Source organism: Scleropages formosus, chromosome 15, assembly GCF_900964775.1.
Source record: "Scleropages formosus chromosome 15, fSclFor1.1, whole genome shotgun sequence".
Lineage (NCBI taxonomy): Eukaryota > Metazoa > Chordata > Actinopteri > Osteoglossiformes > Osteoglossidae > Scleropages > Scleropages formosus.
The window spans coordinates 25,339,925-25,361,651 of record NC_041820.1 but is presented as its reverse complement, the minus strand read 5'-3'; the positions used below and the strand labels follow the sequence as shown (position 1 = coordinate 25,361,651).

Genomic DNA, 21,727 nt, shown 5'->3' with positions numbered 1-21,727 from the left:
TGGAATTATCTATTTCTAAAACTGATTACAGAGAGAAATCAACTTAGATGGTAGCAAAATACACTCAAACAGAGTACAAGTATGGGATCATCTCAGTTCACTTTCTATAGCTCTTTTCTGGTGTTCCTTGGTGCTGATAATCAATAACGAAATGATGAACATTGTTTATAGAATGAATCAGTCAACAATTTGCATTGAATGGGAGATTTCTCTTCCCCATCATTGGTCTACCCATCTGTAAAGGTGATGCTGAGACAATCTTTCGTGCCTTGTATAATATAGCAGTTCCTCACCATGAAAGCACTGATTATACACATTTCAGGCACACTATGAATACACCTCTGGATATGCATTATGACACTTGTTACGCCATGGGATATTATATTAGTGCAAGGCCAAAACTTAGTAATCAAGCATACTTTTCTGCTGTGAAACAAGAGCCCACTGCAACTGAAACCTATGTAAAAGCAACAAAGACCTTTAACTTAAAGGTCCTTTGTATTTTTCTTGAGTTCTAATAAAGTTACCACTGTCAAAAGCCAATACACGTTCAACTGTCACCATTATCAGGGTAGACTCAAAATATTCCAGCCTGAGATTAAAGTCCAGAACATATTATTGAAATGCTTTCCATTTAACAACGTGGTTATATGATGAGACCTTGAGTTCATTGACAGGCTTGAGAGAAGTGGAGGGTCATTAAATAAGATTTTGGATATTCTGTGACTGAATACACCTGCCATCATTATCATGTCATTTTTCACATAATTTCTGGATGGGGATGCTTTGACTCCTTAACAGTAGTGGTTGACTGGCTGTGATCCAAGAAAATCACTAAATTTAGGGCAATTCTATGAAGCCCATATTAATCTTCAGCACTGTATTCCAAAGGAGAAATTGCCACACCCACGCCATCACCCTAATCAGATACACTTGGACCTGGCAGGATATAAGGCAGAAGCAAAGAGAGAAGCACGCGGAACCTTGTTCGCCAACACAGCTAACTCGTTTGAGTCAGCCTGCTCTTTGCTTCTCACCAGTGTCCCATTCCACCTGCCTGAGTCCTTCTCCCGTGACCTCTACCTTCCTGTGTTCTGATCCGTGTTTTTCGTGTTTGACCTGTTGCCTGTATTCACCGACCACGACTCTGGATTTCCTGGTAAACGACGTTTGCAGTACGAAGACCTACGCCTGTCCCCGACCACAGTTCCTGTCCTGTCCCTAAATAAACTCCTGTGTACTCCGCAATTGAGTCCACCTTCTACTTCAGGACGAAACATGGCAGAAATAATATAAAAATGATGATGATTTTGTCAATTTTTGTCCAGCATCTTGTTTTTCTCTACCAGTTTTCCACTATATTGTAAAGTTTGACTAAATTCCTCTTCATTTCATTAAAATTCACAAAAAATGCAAAAAAGTACAGTGCAGGACCATGTCTGCATGTTCATGTGGATGCACACAAGGAGAACATAAAAGAAACAATTATTTAGGGATTCTTTGTATTCAGACAGTTCTGAAGGATAATATTCTTAAATTCACTCAGTTCATGGTAAAACGGTTGACTAATCTGCAGAAAAATGTGAATGCTTTATTGAATAACCACGGACAAGCTAGAAATTAACAGAACCATACTGTTTCCCCGCTGACTCCTTCAAGGTGCTCAGAGGCTGCTTACTATAGCACATTTGTCTTCCTTACACAAAAACAGTGGAACCTGTGTTCTTAGACCTCCTCTCTGAAAAGACCATAATGGCAAAAGGATCACAAAGGACTGATTGCAGTAGCTGGTTGATTTTTAACATACATATCATAGTGGAGTTCATGTAAACATTTAATTTTCTCCTCAGCAATCCATGCTGCATTTACATGTACATTACATTTATTCATTTAGCAGACGCTTTTGTCCAAAGCAACGTACATCTCAGCAAAAGTACAATTTCTGCATTACATTAAGGGAAGGAGACATAGCTGCAGACATGAAAGTCTCAAGCAAACCTAGCTTGTTCCCTACCACTTGCTGCACCGAGGTTCATCGTTCAAGTAGGTGCATAAGACACAGGATAGACAAATCCCGATACCCTCCCATCGAATTTTTTTTTTTTTTTTTTTTTAATATTATAAGATACACAAATGAGCAGTACAATACCAGAGTAATGGCTGAATAAAAGTTGTATCTGAGGATGCTTCTGGAGTTATGATGCATGGACAGTTAACCATAGATGAGCTGGAGAGATCTTGGGCGAAGTGGATCTGGAAAAGGTGGGTTTTCAGACCCTTCTTGAAAATAGACAGAGTTTCCGCAGTTCTAAGTGACAGTGGAAGATCATTCCACCACAACCGACCCAGAACCGAGAACCTCTGAGCTTTGCCTTTCGTGCACAGGACCACCAAGCGAGCAGAAGTAGATGAGCGAAGGAGCCTGGCTGGGGTGTACTGGTTGATTAAGTCCTGTAAACAGCCGGGAGCAGTTCTATTGATGCATTTGTACACAGTAACCAGGGTTTTGAATTTGATTTGGGCAGCTATAGGAAGCCAGTGCAGAGAGATGAGTAGAAGAAATACATGGGAGCACTTTGGCAAATCAAACACAACTTGTGCAGCAGCATTCGGTAGAAGCTGCAGAGGTTTGATGGTATTAGCAGGAAGGCCACACAGAAGAGAGTTGCAGTAATCCAGATGGGAAGTCACCATGGCCTGGACAAGTAGTTGGGAAAAGTCAATTGAGAGGTAGGGACAGATCCTACGAATATTATGCAGGATGTATCTGCAGGACTGGGTTGTGGCTTCAATATGGTGAGGGAATGACAGACTCGCATCAGTCGTAACTCCTAGACTCTTAGCAAAGGAGCTAGGTGAAATGAGTGAGTTGTCCAGTTTGATCGAGAGGTCGTGACAGGAGAACAGGCCAGCTGGGATGTAAAGAATCTCTGTTTTGGAGAGGTTGAGCTGGAGGTGGTGATTATACATCCATGAAGAGGTGTCTGACAGGCAGGCAGCAATGTGTGCGGAAATGTCTGATGCACCAGGTGGAAAGGAGAGGAAGAGCTGGGTATCATCAGCATAGCAGTGGTATTTGAATCCATGGGAGGCTATGACCGGACCGAGGGAGGAGGTATAGATGGAGAAAAGAAGAGGACCCAACACCGAGCCCTGCGGAACACCGGTTGAGAGAGGCAGAGGAGAAGAATGAGAGCTCTGCCAGACCACTTGATAGCATCTGTCAGAGAGGTAGGACTCAAACCATCTTAGTGCCGCACCTTTGATCCCAAGCTGGTTAAGAGAGGAGAGCAGAATCCGGTGATTGACAATGTCGAACGCTGCAGACGGATTGAGGAGGATGAGGACCGAGGAGAGAGAGGCAGCTCTAGCAGCTTGGAGAGCGTCAGATACCACCAGAAGTGCGGTCTCAGTGGAGTGAGCAACTTTGAAACCAGACTGATAGAGATGTTTCCGGGTGAGGAAATCAGAGAGTTGATCACAGCTTGCCTGCTCAAGGGTTTTGGACAGGAACGAGAGGAGAGAGACCAGTCTCTAATTTTCAACCAGACTGGGGTCCAGGGAGGATTTTTTTAACAGAGGTGAAATTAGAGCGGTTTTGAAGGCAGCTGGGAAACAGCCAGAGGAGAGCGAGGAGTTGATGATAGAAGAGATGAAGGAGGAGAGCTGCGGGGAAATGTTCTGAAGGAGTTATGATGGGATCGGATCAAGCAAGCGGGTGGTGGCTCTGCGCAATATCAGGAGGTCAGCGACTTCAGATTCAGAGAGCGGCTTGAATTTGGTAGAGGATAACTTCGTAGGGAGGTGCAGCGCGAACCAGGCAGGTTGATGATGAGAATTTATCAGTGATTGCTTTGACTTTATCTCTGAAAAACAAAGCAGTGAGAGATGAGGGAGGAAGAGGCAGTGGGGGGACACAGAAGGGATGAGAAGGTGGCAAAAAGTCTGTGTGGTTTATTTAGATGCAGACTGTATTTTGTTGTGAAAGAAGGAGGTTTTAGCTGAAGAGACAGCAGACTGAAAAGCAGCTTATAGTGACTGGTAAGCATCCAGGTCCGATGGAGTTTTGGATTTACGCCATCTTTGCTCTGCAGCACGCAGTTTGGCCCTGTTAGCATGTAATGTATCAAACAGCCATGGGGTAGCAATGGGGCGTGCTGGTCTAGAAGACAGAGGACAGAGAGAGTCAAGGGAGGAAGATAAGGCAGAGAGAAAAGTGTCAGTGGCATCATCTGTAGATAGATCTGAGAATTGTGCAGCAGAAGGGAGAGCGGCCAGAGGAGCAGAGGCAAAGCAGGAAGGTGAGAAAGATTTTAAGTTGCGGCGAAAGGTGAGGATGAGTGCAGGAAGAGACGAAGAGTTAGTGGAGAGGGAGGGTTGAAAGGAAATGAAGAAGTGGTCAGAGACATGCAGCGGAGTGACAGAGAGAACGGGACAGCCACAGTTGCGGGAAAATACAAGGTCAAGACAGTTGCCTGCTTTGTGAGTAGCAGGGGATTGGGACAGGGAGAGATCAAAGGACTGTAGGAGCAACAGAAGGCTGCTTGCATGAATGTCATCGATATGCAGGTTGAAGACACTCAGGAGAATCAGCGGAGAGTTGTCCCCTGGCAGAGAGCTCAACAAGATGTCAAGGTCATCCAGGAAGCGGCCAAGAGGGCCAGGAGAGCGATAAAGGACAACCACAACAAGAGTGATTGGGGCAGTGATAGAGACAGCATACCATTCAAAGGAGGACAGATCATACAAGTGAAGAGGAAAAATAGAGTATTCCCACTGGGAAGAGATGAGCAGGCCTGTGCCTCCACCTCTGCCAGAGGAACGAGAGGTGTGAGAGAAGGAGTAGTTAGTAGAGAGTGCTGCAGGTGTGGCTGAGTTGTCTGGGGTGATCCAGGTTTCAGTTAGGACCAGGAGGTCCAGTGAAAAATGGGAGGCATAGGCTGGTATGCAGTCAGCCTTTCTCATAGCAGATTGGCAGTTCCAGAGTCCCATAGAGAAAGTAAAGCAAGATGGAAGGTTTCACAGGTGAGGATAAACCAGATTGCTGTAGCAGCGAGAGCGCCCAGGTCTCAGGCGGTGGCGAAATTGCACGGCTCGCTGACCATGGAAGACTTTGATGGCTGACATGTTGGACGCATGCTCCCTCGAGGACAGCTGTACTGGTGGTCTTCCTCAGTGGACTCCCGCAGGTAGACTTCCTTGTCTTTGCACCCCGAGTCTTTGCACTAAGATGCTGCTGCAACCGCTGCTGCTATGGGTCACCAGCTACTATTTAAACTTGGCTACTGCCTATCAGCTGACTTCCTAATGGAAACCGAAACTACACCAACAATGGTGACCAAAACAAACAACCAACCAGATGGGATTAATCGAACTCTCAGAGTCATGACCACTCCCGCTATGGAACACAGAAATGATCCGGAGAACAGTCGTCTTAACAAACCACTAAATACTACTTAACAAACAAAATAATTACAGTGCCACACAACGCTATACAAACACACAACCAACTGTATCTATCAACCTGCACAGCTACACGACATGAATGGGCAACGGGAAAAAGCGGTAGCAGAACAATTACACTTACCAGAAACACCATGAACAGCAGCGACGCACCTCCAACGCAAAATATAATGCACAAACAAGCAGAAGAAGTTATCTTCCACTGCAGGTTTAATTCACTAACTAAGCTATTGCATTTACATTTATTGATTTAGCAGACACTTTTCTCTAAAGTGATGTACATCTCATAGAAAATTAAATGTGTACATTACATTAGCAGAAACAGAGACTTAGATGCAGATGTGTGATTCTCAAGTGCAGTTAGTTTGCTACTTTCCACAATATGAACCAATGTTCATTACACGAGTAGCTGCATAAAACTTTATCCAAATATCCACAATTCCAAATCAGCTTCCTAGTAATTTTTTTTTTGAGATATTTATAAACGTTGAAGTTACATTACAGGAGTATCTCCATAAAGGTTTATCTGGGCATGATCTTGAAGTTATAGTGCATGAACATTTACACCTTACATGAACTTAAGAGATTGTGGCCAAAGTGAGTCTGGAAGTGCTGAGTTTTAAGACCTCTTTTAAATGTGGACAGAGGTTCAACAGTTAGGAGTGAGAGGGGGAGGTCACTCCAGCACAACGGAGCCAGAACTGAACAGAATCTATTAACAGAAGCAGATCTCATTCAACAACCAGCGCATAAGTCCTCATCACTATACTGGATCAAAGTGATCTCTTAGTGTGTTTGACATAATAAAATTCTAATTAACAAATAATGCAATGATTGATGTGATTTAATGAAACGCTTCCTCAAAGAGATGTATACTGTTCCAACTGCATTATTGTCTGCTGGACAACAGTTCAGAATTATAGTTGTAAAGCAAAGAAAGGAAAAGATAGGAAACAAAATGTTCATTTAAAAAGATAAACAACTAAAAAATTAAAAGCTGAAAAATGAAAGTCAGGAACTGATTAGAAACTTTTTAGAACACAGGTGGAAAAATGCAGTTGGTCAAGTGTCAAGTTTGTTTCTTGGTGTTTTTTTTCCTTTTTGCATAGAAATGTGTGCCTAAAGGAGAAACAGGCTTCATTTGCCCCCAGTCCTTAAAAATCTGTAGCTTTGGAGACATCATCTGTTGGAGAGGTCACTCATAAAAGAGACAACCTGTTAAAAATGCATCAGATGTTGTCAGTGTAAATTCCAAACTCAAGACATTCCCTGAAGACAGTGCATTCATCCATCCATTCATCAGCAGCAGTGAGTGTTATGATTGCCAAGCAGGACAGAGCATACTTTCCTTTCATCAGCAATATTTAAGTCCTTTTAGGGGATTCCAAAGTGCTACTGGGCCATCTGTCTGTCCATCCCTGTCCGTCCGTCCATCCATCCATCCATCCATCCATCCATCTGTCCATCCATTTGAATGTGTGAGGGTGTAAAAGCCATGGCAAGCTGCAACTTTAATGTGTTAGCGAAGACTTCATTCCAGCAATGTGATCTCACAAGACCCTCAGCTGTGTCAAACAGCCATTGGCTAACCACACATGAACAGAGTGTCATATGTGGAGTCTCATTTTGGTGAAGTCCACCCAATACAGGGCTGAAGGCATTGCCAAAAACCGATTAAACAATGCATTTCAACAGAAATCCAGGGGTGTGAAGTAAGGGATGCATCCATTGGAACACTCAAAGCAAGAGAATAATGAAAACACTTGTTTGCTTGTTACAGCACCTAGTTGTTATCAACACAGCAATCACGGGACAGTGTTACAGTAGAAAGACAAGTGACTGTGCAGTTGTTCATTTTCCTGTTAACAAAGCCGGTCTTGTCTCTACCAGCATTTACGTTACAAAACACTGGTGAGTGTTGGGGGAGGGGGTTAAAATTAAAACTCTTCAAATATGCAGACAAAAAAGGCCTAACAAACAACAACAATATGATTGGGAAACTGCTGCACTTGTGAGGTGCACTATAGCAAGCTATTAGTCAAACAGACAGGTAATAATTTAAAAAATCCAACTCCTTCAACTGGAAAGGAGGACCAGCTCTTGTTTGTTAGAAACTGATGGTACAATTGTGCTTAGTGGCATCAGTGGGGGGGGATTCACTGCACTGGGTGCCACCATCAGAGGGGGTGACACCAAAATGACCGTCTATAAAATTTTTGTGCAGTGTTTCAGCAGAAATTTCTTTTTTTTTATAGTTCATAAAAATATCCCTGTAGTTAGTTATAAGAACAAAAACATTTTTCGTAAAAAGGCCTAGATTACATGTATCAATATACCTACAAGGATAAAACTCTATGCTAATTTACTTTTTGAACCTTGTAATGCATTACACTCTGAGCTCTCATTATTACAATGACGCTTCGAATCACGTGGTTTCATCTGTATGCGCTACAAGCACGTGCTCTTATTTCCGTCACTGCTGCTGTTTTTATAGTTGCTGATTTTGTCCAGTTTTCTGGTGTTTTAATTAGTATTTGTGAACCTATACCAATAATGTTAAAATAAACATAATTTTGATGTAGTTCTTAAATGTTTTTACTTCAAATTCTATTGTTTTCTTACCTAATTTTTACTTGAAAAACAAGAAGCTATGTAAATGCAAACACATTTAGGCTGTGCGTATAATATTGTAATTTAAAGGGGTAATGCTAGTTGTTTATGTCTCTACAATTGCCACTACATTCAGTGATATAGGGGAATTACGATTTACGAGTAACATTAGTACAAAAAACATTACTAGGGACTCTCTATGGTCTGGTATGGGAGGAGGTCCGGGGGGGGGGGGGGGGGGGGGGGGGGGGGCGGGGGGGGGATGCACCATGAGTTACCACACTGGTGACACCAACCCTAGTGATGCCACTGATCATGCTGTCTGAAATATATGCAAGAAAAGCCTGGTCTCAGATAGCAAATGCTAATGTTGTTGTATTTTGTAACTTTTCAATAAAAATGTTTTACCTTTTATCATTTGGGTCATTTTTGTATATTCAGATATGACAGGTGGTATTTGCCAATGTGATTGTTTTGCTACACGACATTAGATGTCAAGGGATGACAGCATCCCGGGGCCACAAGGGCAGCTTTGGCTGACCATATCAAGGCCCTCTTTAACTGCTTGGCCTTTGTGCAGGCAAATGATGCAATGACATAGGGGACACAGAGGGTGAGAGAGAGACAGAAAGAGAGGAGAAGCATCCCATTCACATTTCATGTCTTTAAATATACAGACACACACACACACATTTTCTGAACCGCTTGTCCCATACATGGTCGCGGGGAACCAGAGCCTATCCGGCAACACAGGGCGTAAGGCCGGAGGAGGAGGGGACACACCCAGGACAGGACGCCAGTCCATCGCAAAGCACCCCAAGCGGGACTCGAACCCCAGACCCACCGGAGAGCAGGACCCGGTCCAACCCGCTGCGCCGCTGCGCCACCGCACCCCCCATAAATATACAGACATGCATTGCTTAATGATGGGGCTACGTTCTGAGAAATGCATCGTTTGGCGATTTCGTCGTTGTGTGAATATCATTACAAACCTAGATGGTATAGCCTTGATGCAGTCAAGAGATGCAGTAGACACAAGATTTATGATGCTGCTGATGGCGTAACACAGCATACTGTTTTACAATAAACTTTTTTAATAAGTAAAAAGAGTACACTGCAAAATAACAATAAAAAGTACAGTGTAATAAATACACAAAGCAGTAACATAGGTGTTTATTATCATTATCAAGTATTATGTACTGTACATAATTGTATGTGCTATACTTTTAGACGACTGGCAGTGTAGTAGGTTTGTTTACAGCAGCACCACCACGAACATGTGAGTAACACGTTGTGCTACGACGTTACGACGGCTAAGACGTCGCTAGTCGATAAGAATTTTTCAGCTCCATCACAGTCTTAGGGGACCGCTGTTGTATATGCGGTCAGTCGTTCAGTGAAACATTGTTAGGTGACGCATCGCTGTAAAGATTGCTTTCACCATTAGGCCTCTGGACACGTTTGGGAGTGACAGCGAGCAATGACAGTGGTCCTTCTCCATGCCATGTTTGAGTACCCTGCCACACTCAAAACACCACCAAAGTTGATGTCTGGCGGACAGATGCACATGATGGAATATAGACCTAATTAACCTGAACGCAGCAGCTCCCCACCCAAAACAGGGATTGACAGTTGAGGAAGAGACAGTTTAAACACAGAACCCTGACAAACTTACATTTCTTGTGCTGAAGCTTATTTACTCCAGGCAACACCTTGCTACCTCAAGGGATGGTATGAAAGAAATAAGAAAAATGAAAGATGACTTGATAATATTAATTTCCATAGCAACCATTTTATGGGCTCACCTTACTGATCTGCCATATTGCCGCAGAGAACTGGAAAGCTAAATCTGCTGTTATTTAAGTTCAGATATCTCTCTGTCTTAATTCTAACCTTCCTGGAATGAGTTTCCATAGCAATCTCACTGACAATGCCCATGCTGTACAGGCCTTCAGAGTTTTAACATCTCTTAAGATTAACCAGTTAGGCAACGTCACTCAATACGGCATAATCAATGGAAGTGTTGTGTAAGAATTAAAACTCAACAAACAAGCAAAATGGTAGCCTACATACTGCACTTCCCAGTCACCAGTACTATTTTTGTTGGATACAACATGATCTGAATCACTTGCCTCAACTGAGATCAGGCACCTTAATTCATTTTGCCCTCTTTGCAGAGCCAGGTGGCCAAAAAACCTGAAAACCAGACCTTCTAGGAAAGGTAATGATTACACAGTGAGCACTCAACCTGCAGAAGTGCTACAGCAGCCAAGAAACAACTTTGGGAGAAGCTTTACTGATTTGCACCTCTTTATGTGTGACACGAAGAATAAGCACAGCTATCATAACAATTTGACCCAGGAAAATGACTGCAAATTCTCAGCAGCAGTAGGGGGACACCCTCCCAAACACCCATCCTACTGTGCATTAATACTGCCATAAAAGAAGAGTAAACCTAATGTGGTGGCTTTGGAATGTGGCTTTGAAAGTCAGTGGTATGATTTTGGGTAATGATGATCCCTTTAATATTGCCAGTGTCCCTTTCTACCACCATCAGAGAGGTGGCCCCATGGGTACTTTACCACATGTGATCCTGCCTGCAGTATTAATGAAGCCAAGCGCAGCACAAAGGCCTGTGATCTCCTTGCATCACTTCCTCTGTTTTGGGGCCCTGGGGGACAATTTAGGACAGTGGCTGAAATCCTGGTTCCATCTCCTATTTACTTGCTAACTAAGAGGCTGGTGCTCTCCAGGGGATGGTTCTGACTGCATCCCCTGTGGCTCTTTGAAAACTCTTCAAACAGCTACCAACCATTCCCTAAGCACAAGTAATGTCAGAGGTGATGACTGCTTTAATTTTATAATGGCCAGTAATGATAATGCTTAAAATCAATTATCCTCTTGGAGCTGGAGGTGATGAGGTTTTTGTTAATTCACTCAACATGACGACAATAGAAAAGGTACAGACTGAAAAGTACGCAAACGAAAAACAAGAACACATTTCTCATATTCTCGCTGCCCATTACAACTAGTTGTAACATTTTTTTTATTTTTTGAGAAACAACAAGAACTTAATGTCAGTTCTACGCTTTATTCCAAAACATCTGCTTATATGTACAGAACAATGAGTCTTAGTATGCAAATGAACCAGGTGCAAAGTGCAACTTAACAGGTAGACTTACAGACACTTTGTGCCACACACAGCTGTCCCAGTCTGCTGACACATACTAAACACATAGAGCAAATGCAGTTATTCAGCTAGGTTTTAACAAACCTACCCTCTCCTTTTTGTATTCTGCAATACATGATCCAACAGCCCAGTACCAACAAGCATAAAATACAGCACTAATGCATTACTCTTTATAAATCACATTTGCTTCTCTATTACAAAACCTTGAGTCTCCAGTACTGGAATGACAATGTCTGTCCGTGCTCAGGGATGGAAGCACGCAGCTGAAGCAAGGCTCAGCACCAGCAGCGATTCCCAAGGCAGAGATGTGTGTTTCACTCATATTCCCACACCCACAAAGTAATGACAGAGCAGGCATGGACAGGCACATGCATGCACGCACGCACATGTACGAAAAGCAGAACAGAGAGCCACCAGAACCGAGCATGCGGACAATTTTGTACGCTTGCTCCTGCCTTACCGTTTGTCAGTTTTACGTCTCATTTTTGAGTGACTGGGTCACAGTATTCCTGCGTGCGGTCCTTCCCTCGCAACGGCACACATCACGGACAGCTCGAGCTGCTAGATTAAACAGCTTGAACGGCCAGTGAGCACTTCAGCAGTGAGGGAGGAGGGAGAGAGAGGAAAGGAGAGACCAAGAGAGGGGAGAGAGTGGGGGGGAGAGAGAGCGAGAGAGAGAGCGAGAGAGCAAGGAAGGGTGAATCAACACAGAGGCAAAGTAAAAAGAGTGGGTTACCTTACAGTCTGCACTTCACCATCAGAGGCCTGAAACAAATAAAAAAGAGAATACTTATGGAGATGGCTCTTTCTTCGCGAAACGTGAACACAAGAAACTAGAAATGTGTCTCTTATGGCTCCTGTAAACAAATCTACGTCTGCATTAACAGAGAGGAGGGAGGGAAAAAGTGACAGATTAAGTGGGAGAGAAAATGAATGCGGCGGGGCCGCAGAGGAGCAGTAAAGCCCAGATATATGAGCAGCCGCTGAGTCAGGGAGGGATGCCAGAGTAACAGGTAAGCACATCTGTTGAATTCCACACATGGGGTGAGGGGAATGCCTACTGCACCTGTTATGCACAATCTTTTTAATCCAAGCTTGCAACTTGAGGCTCACGGAGGGTGCAGCCTCTGTAGTTTTCCTTCCACATGAATTATGCAAAAAGGTTGGGATTTTGCATTTTCATTCAGATTGAATGAACGAGCCAATTATGGGATAGATAGTTTATTACAGATTCATGTGCGACTGTATCATTTTATGTTGATGAGAGCTTTGGGTCATGGGTAAACTGATAATTATGTCAACAAAATGGTAATGAGGACAGCGGCAGAAATGATCACTTTCAAAATTTGAGATGAGTGTTAGTGTGAAATACAATAGGAGCTCAACACACGAAGTGTGAAGTTTCCTTCAATCAATCAATCAATCAATCAATCAATCAATGGTTTATTTGTCAAATACACAAAAATACAGTGTACAATAGTGGTTGCTGGCAATTAAATATCTTTTTCCAGTCATGGGGGAGTGGGGGGGTAAAAAAGTAACATACTTTAAGATTACAAATAAGTTAAAAACATTTGCAAAAACAACACAATAGGAACTAGGTCAACTTAATAATTATTAAGTGAAACTAACAAAAACCAGATGAGTTCTTGATTTTGTGTGCTGCTTTACTGTTCAGGAGTCTAACAGTCTGGAGTTAGAAGCTGTCCTGCAGTCTGTTTGATTTTGATTTGATACATTGGAAATGTTTGCTGGATGGCAGAAGAGAAAATAGTTTGTGACCAGGATGACTGGGTTCCTTGAGGATAGCCCTGGCCTTCTCTAAGGCATCTGTCTACGTATATGTCCAGGATGTTTGGAAGTTCACAACCAGTGATGAGATGTGTCGACTTCACCACCCTCTGCAGTTCTTTACTTTTCCTGGTACAAGAACACAGGCACTTTAATATAATATATGATATTAATATACTATATGAAGATTCTTGACTTGACAGAGGATGCTACCACTGAGACACCAAAGGAAGAGGGTGAGAGGAATGATGTGGCCAGAGAGGAAAAATGGGTGTTGGGAGGCTGGAGTCTGACAGGATCATGGAAGAGGTGAAGAAGATGGGTCTTCCTTTCAAGAAAAGCACAAAATAAGAATGCAGTTATGCAGTTTTTAGAAACTTCATAAAACACACACACACACTTTCAGAACCGCTTGCCCCTGACGGGGTCACGGGGAACCGGAGCCTACCCGGCAACACAGGGCGTTAGGCCAGAGGGGGAAGGGGACACACCCAGGACGGGACGCCAGTCCACCGCAAGGCACCCCAAGCGGGACTCGAACCCCAGACCCACCGGAGAGTAGGACTGCGGTCCAACCCACTGCGCCACCGCACCCCCTGCTCACTTCATAAAACATCATAGTGAATATCAGATACCAAAATACCAAAAAATAAGGTAAGCACATATCCATGACAAATCCTAGGTCCTAGATCTGTGACAAAAGAGCACGGGCTGAAAAAGAGACCGCTCAAGCTGAGGTTCTACAGTGATGCTCTACAGCAGCATAGCAACACTGTCACTGTCAGTTCCGTCACTGGGTTGTCGTCAGGACAACAAGCAAGAGGCATGACAACGGCACTTTGCAACTGCAAATACGGTATGTTCAATGCTAACTTTCATTTATCAAAATAAACATACAGTGATGCCCCCTGGACACCACTGTGCAAAATCATGAATAATATGCTGACTTTGCACATCTCCAGAATTACAAAGGACGGCGGTGTAAAGGGAAGGGGAAAGAGTGCAGAAAAACTTGCACCTTCCTGTGTGATGAATAGTTTTTTATCCTTGCATACTATCTTGTCGATTTCAGGAGCTGTTGAAAGTAAATTTTGTTCATGCCTCTATTCATGGTTGGTATGAGAAAAAAAAACTGCTATTGTATTTAGATATAGGTTAATCTCCTTTTTATCCATTTTCTAACCACTTTAAATTTCATTTATCGATTAAAAACTACTATACATTTTCATCTGAATAGTACACACACACACACATACACATTTTCTGAACCACTTGTTCCATTCGGGGTCGCGGAAAGCCAGAGCCTAACCTGGCAACACAGGGCGTAAGGCTGGAGGGGGACACACCCAGGACAGGACGCCAGTCTGTTGCAAGGCACCCCAAGCGGGACTCGAACCCCAGACCCACCGGAGAGCAGGACCCGGTTCAACCCACTGCACCACCACGCCCCCCTCCATCTTAATGGAGACATTTTTATCAAATTTTCTTTTGTAAAAATTTCCTTTCTTAACTGGGAGGCTAACAATTAATTACGTCTCAGCAAGCTGTTGATGTTTGACATAATCTCATTTTTATTTTATTCTTTGATACTGAATCCTGTATTGAGTTTAGTCTCTCAGGATGCTCTCCTCCAAGGCTGACAGCTGAGAGATCGTTGCTCCTCTATAAAGCTTAACACTGATGCGGCAGCGTGAAGCCTCTGTTGTCAAGGTACCACAGAGATGATGTTGCTATTCCATTCTCTGGAAAGTAGCCTTGTAAGGAACATACACTGGTGCTTGCAGGGGGATGTTCGGACATTTCTATAAGCAACAAATGCACAGATTGTGTCTGTTTGTGCCAAGGGAATTCAGGGGCTAGGCTTAAGGCCAAAGGGTATATTGAGTTATGGTAAACTGGCTTTCCAAAGCAGCACCACTACAGATGGTCCCCATTATAAGTTGAAAATATCGTAAGTCGAAAATGCATTTAATACATCTAACCTACCAAACATCATAGCCTAGCATATGTGCGATGGCCATTACGGGCTTGCTGCCTTCATGCTGGGCAATTCTATTGAGTTTCTCCTCAAGAATAATTGCCTTCCTCTTCTTATTCTCACTAGTAGCAGGATACACAGATGGGCATTTTGTAGACATGATGGATGCAGAAAACACAACGGAGATACAAGGGGGGTATCCAAAAAGACACTGGCAACACAGAACACTGTAGAGTATCAGTTGTATACACTAGCAACCGTGTGACAGACTGAGAGATGCAGATAGCTGCCCAGCATCACGAGAGAGTATCGTACAGCATATTGCTTGCCTGGGAAAGAAATCTAAATTCAAAATTCAAAATACAGTTTCTACTGAATGCGTATTGGTATCTCATCACTATAAAGTCAAAAAATTGTATGTTGGACCGTCATAACTCAGGGACCGTCTGTAATAACTTACCCTTAAATTTCTTCATGTTCTGGAGATGTGGAGAGGGTGCCAGAGTAGAGTGGGTAGCAGCCAAAATGTGCAAATGATCAGTTATAATCGTTGCAGGAGATTCTGATTAGTCAAGGCACCCCATGAAAGGGAAATGAACAAAGATAGTCTTTTGAGTTACAGAACCTTGTACAACTTCAGCCCTCTTCCAGTGATTTTTAAATAATCGTCAATTTTCAATTTGAATTAGATTTGATTTTTGAATAATCATACCGTCCCTTTTTTTTGTTCTTATCATAGAGTAGCTTAGATTTTGGCTCTCAGCCCTTGCCTTCATATAAATAGTACGGAAGAAATTTGACTTCTCTCCCAGGCACCGATCAGTCGCAGGAGATCCGTACCAAACATTCAGACATGTAGAAACTTTTTATGACAACATTGGCCGATGGGAGAGCTCCCTGATCGGTTTGCGTTGCTTCCTTTCATTTTCGAAACTTCCCTTGCGTCCGATGCAGAAGTGATCTACTCCAAACAAAAGTGTGTCGGGACAGCAAAGGTCAACAACAAACTTTCTTTCCATTTTGTTTCCCTACCGACATTTTTCCATTGTATTAAACAGATAGCATACATTTTCTGAACGTGTTGACTGTTACATCACACTAGAACATTTTAATCAAGTGAAAATAATAACTACTTGAACAATTTTTCACACCAGAGTAGTATTAAAAGGGGACAGTATAAGGGGTAGCTAGTATTGTAGTGGTTAGGGCTACTGTCTTTGGACCAAAAGGTTGCAGATTCAGTCACCACCTCTGGCTCTAGTACCCTTGAGCAAGGTACTTACTCTCAATTGCAGCAGTGAAAATTACCCAGCTGTATAAATGGGTAAATGAATGAAAGCATGTAATAATTTTGACCTTAACATTGTAAGATGCTTTGGAAAAAAGCATCAGGGAAATGAAGAAATATAAATGCATACATTAAATTTGCATAGGAGAGTGCTGCTGCAGTTCCTCATGTACTTGTAAGTTTGTTTGCTACTGCCATATCCTGGCCCTTATTTCTTTTGTGTAATTCTGCATAGATGTAAGTAACTTGTCTGTTTGTGTATTTATTTATTTATTTACAGTTTTGTCAGTGTAGTCCGAAATCCAATAGTGTTATGTACTGTAGACTGCGTATCACTCAGGGGTTTTGAAAAATTGTACCACCCTTTTGTTTTTGCTCTAATCACAGAGTCCTTTCAATTTTGGCTTTCAGGCTGATGCCTCCCACATCTCACTGGACCTCCTGGCCCTCACAGAAACTTGGATCACCCTAGGAAATACAGCCACACCTGTAGCCCTTTCCACCAACAACTCCTCCCACATCCCTTCTCCCACTTGCAGAGGTGGAGGCCCAGGCCTGCTCATCTCTCCCCAGTGAGAATATTATGTTGTCGCTCTCCTCCTGCTTGACCTGTCTGCCTTTGAATTCCATGCTTTCTTTATCACTGTGTAGACCTTACTCTTTGTAGTCATTCTCAGTTGCCCTTCTGGCCTTTCCGGCTGTTTCCTAAATGACCTTGACATCTCAGAAATCACCTCTTGTGTTTTTAATTCTCCTCCGATCTCCCAAGTGCTCAATAGATGTATACATGCTTGTAATGTTTAATAATTTTTAATCATAATTTGCTTAAATTTTGAAAACCCTCTGTGCAACATATACTGGTTTACACAGTGGTATGTGATAAATTGACTGTATTCAAGAATCTCAGGTCAGTATCCAAATCTCTACCTCTGTTGATTTAATGCACTCTGTAACATGCCAAGGTGGTGACGGAAGGGGGCGGGCCCCAAGGTCAAACACCCACAGCTGGGACTAATTGCTGGCTCTACTTCATCCCCTGAGTCCGCCAGTGAAGAGAGAGAGAAAGGAGAGAGAAGAGAGAGAGGCACAGATGCTCTGCTAAACACCAACCCCAAATCCCATGCATGAGCCCGCCCTCCACCCCGAGTCCCAGGACAACGCGGTGGTTCCCGACGCCCTACTCCCGAACCCCTGTTCCCGGTTCCCCCGTTCCCCCCCCGCCTTGTGTCACCTCCCCTGCACCAGGGTGAATAAAAGAGCATGAGTACTAAAAGAACCTACCTGGTTCTGCCTCTGTCTGTTGCACACTCTTTGTATTGTTCTTTGGCGTGTACGTAACTTTGAAGAATAGCATCTGCTAAATGAATGAATGTAAACGATTGCTACATGTCAACACAGGTAACAACTTTTTTGCATTTAGTGATGATTTTTCCACTACAGATGTTCCTCTCTAATAAGCACTTTGCTTCTCTCTCAGAGTACACGTAAAGGTACATCTAAATGATAACTTCCAGTCATGAGACACCAAGTCAGTCCATGATCCATATCCTATTCTGCTGCTTTTAAGCAAGGCACAGTGATTATCATTTTATTGAAACCATTTCTTGCGTTGCCTTTTATACATTGTTGAACTGCATTATGCTCTTCTTTCTCTCCACAATGTCATGGTGAACACGACAAGGTAGTGCCATGCAATATTAAGGTCGGTAAGGTGTGTACTAGGGAGTGACTGGTTCATTCACTGGGGCTTCTAATGAGCACTGCATGTGCAACCCTATTTGGTGAAATGTCTCCCGCTCACACATAATCTCCCAAATACCAGTTTAAGGATAACAAAGAACACTGACCTATGTTTCATATACATTTTATGCTGTAAATAAGTGTGACTTTGACTTGCAATGTTGTACATAAACTCGTGGCTTAAGTGCCACAAGAAGGCAGTGAGAAAATAGGTTCTTTTTGGCTTTGGTGCCAAAAACATGGATAAGAATTTTCAGTTACCCTTCACTGTGTGAGAGATGGAAACACAACAATCCTGTGGTTGGACTCAGGTGCAATACTTAACTGGAGGTGGTTACCCAGTTCTCCTACCTGATGAGAGGCACAGATCTAAACAAGGTTAGTAAACAAGCCTTTCAACTGACAGAAAGTGTCATGCAGAGGTGTCATGATGCTGGGCTACATGGAGCAACGGACTCAAAAGCATTGCTCAACAAAGTCTTTTATTAAGCCAAAGGGTTAAACAGGAGACGTGGTTGGAGGACAGATGAGGTTCATGTGATGTGCAAACAGAATCCGAAGGGCAGCCAAGAGCTGTAGTTTCATGAAGCGAGGATACGAAACCGAGGGGGAAGCAAACAAACGAGGGACCAGGAAGTAAACAGGATTGAAGCGCTGCGGTGTCTTGTGAAGAGGTTCCGCAGTGAAAAGCTTCTGGGACGCCCCTTTCATGCTGGTTTCTCCTAATCAGCAGCAGGTGTCGCTGAAGACGTGGGCTTGACAGCACCCTGCCTCCATGGGCGGCCCTAGCCGCCCTACGCCAGGAAGGGGGTCTCTCCAGGGATGTGGTGCCGGCTGATCCGGGTGATCTCTGTGGAAGGTTACAATAAGATCATGATCCAAAATGTCACGGGCACTCACCCAGGACCTCTCCCAGTCGACGAAGTACTGCAGCACCCTCCTCTGACAGCGGGAATCCAGTAACTCCTTGACAGTGTACGCTGGTTCCCTGTTGACCTGCACCGGAGGCGGGGGTGAGCTGGACATAGCCAGCTATAAGAGCGCGGTCCCACAAGGCTTCAGGAAGGACACATGGAAAGTGGGGTGTATTCTCATGCCCGGCAGTAGTTGCAATTTGTAGGTGACCGGGTATACTTAGCGGATTACCTTGAATGGCCCTATGTATCTGGGGCTGAGTTTCCTGGAGGACAGCCGCAACCGGAGGTCCCTTGTGGACAGCCAGATGCACTGCCCGGGTACAACGGACAAAGTTCGCCGGTGTAGGTCAGCCTGGTGCTTATACCAAGCCGTGCTGGCCTCTAGATGGTTTTTGACCAATCGCCACGTCTGGCCACTCTCCCGGTGCCAGTCCTCCACTGCGGGCACCTGGTTGGGTGTGGTCTCCCACGGGAGCAAGGTAGGTTGGTACCCAAGTTACAACCCGGTGGAGGTGTGGGTAAGAGCATTGTGGGCATATTCTACCCAAAGCAAGAATCAGGCCCATTGCTGCTAATTTTGCGCTCAATAGGACCTTAAATAATAGGAGATGTCCTGCTGGAGGCGTTCGGCCTGACCATTTGCCTACAGATGGTACCCCAAGGTGAGAATCCCCTGGATCCGCGAGTCAGTCCCAGAAAGCCTGCCAGAGCCTTGAAGTGAGCTGGGGCCCTCGGTCCAAGACAATGTCCTTTGGTAGGCTAAACTGTTGGAACACCTCGCAGAACAGGAGCTCGATGTTCTCCAATGCAGTTGGGAGTTTAGGCAGAACCTATCATCTAACGTAAGGATTGTGCTCTTACTGTCCGAGACAGGGAGAGCCAGCAGGAAGTCTATGGCCACATGTGACCACAGTCGACAGGGGATTGTCAGGGGTTCCAGAAGGCCTGCGGGTTTCCGTGTGGGGGTCCAGGCCTGAGCACACGCGGTACAGGTCTCCACATACTCTCGGACATTGACAGGAATGGGCGGCCACCAAAAGCATCCCATTAAGAGAAAGAGAGTCCTCCTGACTACAGGATGACCTGAGAATGGAGAGTCATGTGCCCATTGTAGCAAGGTGGATCGCATTCGGTTAGGCACATACTCCTTCCCCATTGGTGTCTCTGGTGGAGCGACTTCAGACACCTGTTCCACCTGCAGGTCCTGGAAGAACTGCCATCAAACAGGAGTGACCACACACCCCTTGGGGAGACTGGCTCGGAATCTTCGGAGCAGGATCGGGATGATGCAAATGAGACAGGGCATTTTCTGTGGTGTTCTTGGATCCCAGTGTGTAGGACACTGTGAACCAGAACCTAGAAAAGAATAAGCCCCAGCGAGCCTGTCGGGAGCTGAACCTGCAAGCTGCCTCCAGATATTCCAGATTCTGGTCATCAGTCAGGAGAAGGAAAGGGTACCCTCAAGCCAGTGCTCCCACTCTTCAAGTGCCAAGTTGATCGCTAGAAGTTTGTGGTTTCTGATGCCATAGTTTTGCTTGGCAGGGGTCAGTTTCCATGAAAAATACGTGCAGGGATACAGCTTTTGCGAGTCCCCTTGGCACTGTGACAGGACGACGCCCACTCCGACTAGCGAGGCATCAACCTTGACAAACAAACGGCAAGGAGGGGTCGGGATGCCAGAGAACCAGGGCGGAAGTGGACCATTCCTTTGCGACCTGGAACTCCATCTTGGCTGCGTCTATCCACGGTAATCTCAAGTCCTTGGTGGTCGTGAGTGTCATGAGGGGGCTAAAACCACGGATGAACTGGCAATAACAGTTTGCAAACCCCAGAAACCATTGGAGAGCCTTCACCGTGTTGAGTCGGGTGCATTTGGTCACTGCCATTACCTTCTGGGGGTCCATTTTGACCCCCTCTTGGCTGGGAACGTGATGCAGGAAGGACACCCGACGCTGATGGAACAGGCATTTCTCCCCCTTCACATACAGGCAATTGCGGAGAAGTCGGCTCAGCACTGCCCATACCTGGCTGACGTGCTCCTCTCAGGTCTTGGAGAAGACCAGGCTATCATCCAGGTATACTATAACACACCAGTCAATGAGGTCCCCGAGGATGTGGTTCACAAAAGCCTGAAACACCAAAGGAGCGTTGGACAGACTGAACGGCATCACCCGGTATTTGTAATGCCCTATGGTGGTGCTAAACGCTGTATTCCATTCATCTCCTGCTTTGACCTGAATGAGGTTGTACGCACTGCGCAGATCTAACTTGATGAACCAGGCTGCTCCATGGATTCACTTAAGGACAGCAGTGATCAGTGGCAAGGGATGAGGGTATCAGACTGTGATGGCATTGAGCCCGTGATAACTGATACAGGGGTGTAGGCCGCCATCCTTTTTACCTATAAAGAAGAAACCAGCTGATGCAGGTGAAGTGGAGAGCCGGATGATCTCAGCAGCCAGAGCCTCACTGATGTAGTCCTGCACCACTTTCTGTTCAGGCAAGGACAAGGGGTACACACTACCTCTGGGAGGGTGTAGTCCCTGGAAGGAGGTCAATTGCATAATCCCACGGCCGATGACGGGGAGGTTCTGTGGCTTTTGCCTTACTGAAGACTTCATGGATGTCTTCGTATTCCTTGGAGATTTCGACCTGGGGGGCCCCTACTGCCCCTTCCACCGAAGTGGCCCTGCAAGCAAGGGAGCTGTAAGCATGAACTCACATACCGGTCACCTCATGAGACCTGCTCC

General features: G+C 44.6%; 1 pseudogene; it reads right to left on the bottom strand.

Annotated features, from left to right (window-relative positions):
- Positions 1–2,253: 2,253 nt before the first annotated feature.
- On the bottom strand, positions 2,254–20,881 carry LOC114912317 (uncharacterized; annotated as a pseudogene).
- Positions 20,882–21,727: the final 846 nt, after the last annotated feature.